Source organism: Arachis hypogaea, chromosome 14, assembly GCF_003086295.3.
Source record: "Arachis hypogaea cultivar Tifrunner chromosome 14, arahy.Tifrunner.gnm2.J5K5, whole genome shotgun sequence".
NCBI lineage: Eukaryota > Viridiplantae > Streptophyta > Magnoliopsida > Fabales > Fabaceae > Arachis > Arachis hypogaea.
In genome coordinates, this window is record NC_092049.1 from 15,589,193 (window position 1) to 15,592,570 (window position 3,378).

Below are 3,378 nucleotides of genomic sequence, written 5' to 3' on the forward strand. Positions count from 1 at the left end.
TCAACCCTCTCAAGTGTGCCTTTGCCATGCAGGCCGAGAAGTTCCTAGGATTTATGATAACCCAAAGGGGGGGTGGAAGCCAATCCTGAAAAATGCCAAGCAATACTCCAAATGAAGAGCCCGGGCTGCGTCAAGGACGTCCAGAGACTGGCGGGAAGGCTCACCGCGCTATCTCGTTTCCTCGGGGCGTCGGCTGCCAAAGCCCTACCTTTCTTCAACCTAATGAGAAAGGGAATAGCTTTTGAATGGACCCCGACATGCGAGGAAGCGTTCAACCATTTCAAAAAGATACTTGCAACACCGCCTGTGCTCGGCAAACCTGTGGACGAAGAACCGCTCTACCTGTACCTGGCTGTAACGGAGGAAGCACTGGCGGCGGTCTTGGTGCGGGAAGAAGCGAAAGCCCAACAACCAATTTACTTTGTGAGTAAAGCGCTGTAAGGAGCAGAACTCAGGTACAGCAAGTTGGAGAAACTGGCACTAGCGCTCCTAACCTCTTCCCGCAAGCTACAGCAATACTTCCAAGGTCACCAAGTGGTCGTAAGAACGGATCAGGGAATTCGCCAAGTGCTCCAAAAACCCGACCTAGCGGGAAGAATGATGACCTGGGTCATTGAGCTGTCCCAATATGACCTAAGGTACGTGCCTCGACATGCAATCAAGGCACAAGCAATGGCAGACTTCCTGGTAGAAGTAACCAGAGACCCAACCGAGGACACGGGCACACGGTGGAAGCTCCATGTAGACGGAGCCTCCAACCAGATGTCCGGGGGCACCGGGATCATCTTAGAAAGCCCAACCGGGGTCATTTACGAACAATCGGTCAAGTTCGAGTTTCCAGTGTCGAACAATCAAGCAGAATACGAAGCCCTCCTAGGTGGTTTGATTTTAGCCCGGGAAGTCGGGGCTACGAGGCTAAAAGTATGCAGCGACTCACAGATCATCACGTCGCAAGTGAATGGAAGCTACCAAGCTAGAGATTCGCTACTACAGAAGTACTTAGAGAGGGTTAAAGAACTGAGCAAACAGTTTGAGGAGGTCACGGTTCAACACGTTCCAAGGGAGAGAAACACACGGGCAGACCTCCTATCCAAGCTAGCGAGCACAAAATCTGGAACCGGCAAACGCTTCCTCATTCAAGGCATCACGAGAGAACCAGCGGTTGCCCTCCACCTGACCGAGATAAGCCCCTCCTGGATGGACTCCATCACCGATTTCTTGCAAAACGGCAAACTCCCTGGAGGCGAGAAGGAAGCCAAAGTGTTAAGAAGGGAGGCTGCCAAATACACGGTCATACAGGGCCAACTATTCAAAAAGAGACTTAGTCAACCTCTGCTAAAGTGCCTACACCCCGACCAGATGGACTACGTGCTCAGAGAAGTCCACGAGGGGTGCTGTGGTCACCACATCGGGGGCAAAGCCCTAGCAAGGAAGCTCATCTGAGCTGGATACTACTGGCCGTCAATGATGGAAGACTCCAAGGAGTTCGTGAAAAAATGCATTAAGTGCCAAGAGAACGCTGACTTCCAAAGAGCACCGGCCACCGAACTAAAGCCCAGTTTGGCTAAATAACTTAAATAAGTTCTTTTGGAAAAAGAACTTAAAGCATAAGGACTTTTATTAATAGCAACTTATAAATAAGTTATTTTGTGTTTGGATTTTTAGTTATAAAAGTACTTAATTTGAAGTTGTAGCGTTTGGATAAATAACTCAAAAATTACTTTTTTTTATAGAAGAGAATGAATATTAAAATAACGATGATAACAAATACTTTCTAATATTAAATATTAATTTTACATAACCTAATCACTAATATTATGTATGATATGGTAGGTGAAAATAAAAAATAAATATAAAATGTGTATCAATGTATATTTTGTTGTTATTTTTTATTTTACTCCTATTAGAACACCCTTCTCCTTAATTGAGGTCAAGAATTTGCTATAATTAACTATGAAAATAATAGCAAGCTATAAAATCACATGTGAAAAAAATAAAATTAAAACTGAAATTTCATACCATAGTTAAATACAAATTTAATAATAAAAAATAGAGTGATAAAATGATAACAAAAATACTTAGAATGAATATATGCAGTAGGTTGTTCAGATGCAATATTGTTTGAAAATGAAAATGGTGGTGGAGGATCAATACTTCCATCAGATGAATCATTACGTGAAAATGATGAGGTTTGTAATATTGTGTGAGAATGATGGTGGAATGCTGATGGAATGCCAGTGCTTCTAGCAGACCTTGCGTGAAAATGGTGGTGAAGGGTCAGTATTTTTCACAGAGTCAAGAAGGAAAGTAGATTTTTTTTTGTTTTGAAATTAATTTTTTTTAAGGAAGTGGTAGAATCCAGAAGCAGAGAAGTCATATATTTCTACTTCTTCAAAAAGCTATAAATTAACTTTTCGGGAAGTTAAAAGCTTTTTTTAAAATGGTGCCAAACACGCATATTATGACTTTTCATAATCCAAAAGTCAAAAAAAGTAGCTTATGCTACTTCCCAAACGGGCTCTAAGCCTGATGACATCTTCCCGACCCTTCGCACAGTGGGGAGTCGACCTCTTGGGACCTTTCTCGGTTGGCCCAGGGCAAGTCAAATATCTCATAGTCGCCGTCGACTATTACACCAAATGGATAGAGGCCGAGCCACTGGCCACTATCTCCTCATCCAATTGTAGAAAATTCATGTGGAGGCAGGTGATAACTCGGTTCGGCATCCCGGAAGTTGTCATCTCAGACAACGGGACGCAATTCACCGATAAGAAGTTTGTAGAGTTCCTCGCCGGCTTGGGCATCAAACAGAAATTCTCCTCAGTAGAGCATCCCCAGACAAACGGACAAGTCGAGTCCGCAAATAAGGTCATCTTGCTGGGCCTCAAGAAACGGCTAGACAACAAGAAAGGAGCATGGGCTGATGAGCTCGCCTCTGTCCTCTGGTCCTACTATACAACCGAGCAGTCCGCCATGGGAGAAACCCCCCTTCCGCCTGACATACGGGGTAGACGCAATGATACCTGTAGAGATCGACGAGCCAAGTCCACGGTTACTTCTCAAGGGGGTGGAAGAAGCTGTAGAAAAAGACCTAGTAGATGAGACCAGGGAGAAGGCCCACCTGTCAGAGGTAGTACTAAAGCAAAGAATGGCCATGCGCTACAACACCAAAGTGCTCAAGAGGGAATTTGAAGAGAACGACCTCGTCCTACGGCGCAATGACATCGGCCTACCGACCCAGGAAGAAGGCAAACTGGCGGCGAACTGGGAAGGCCCCTACAGGGTCAAAAAAGTGATTGGCAAGGGCGCCTACAAATTGGAGAAGCTCGATGGAAGGGAGGTCCCAAGAACTTGGAATATGGGCAACCTGAGAAAGTT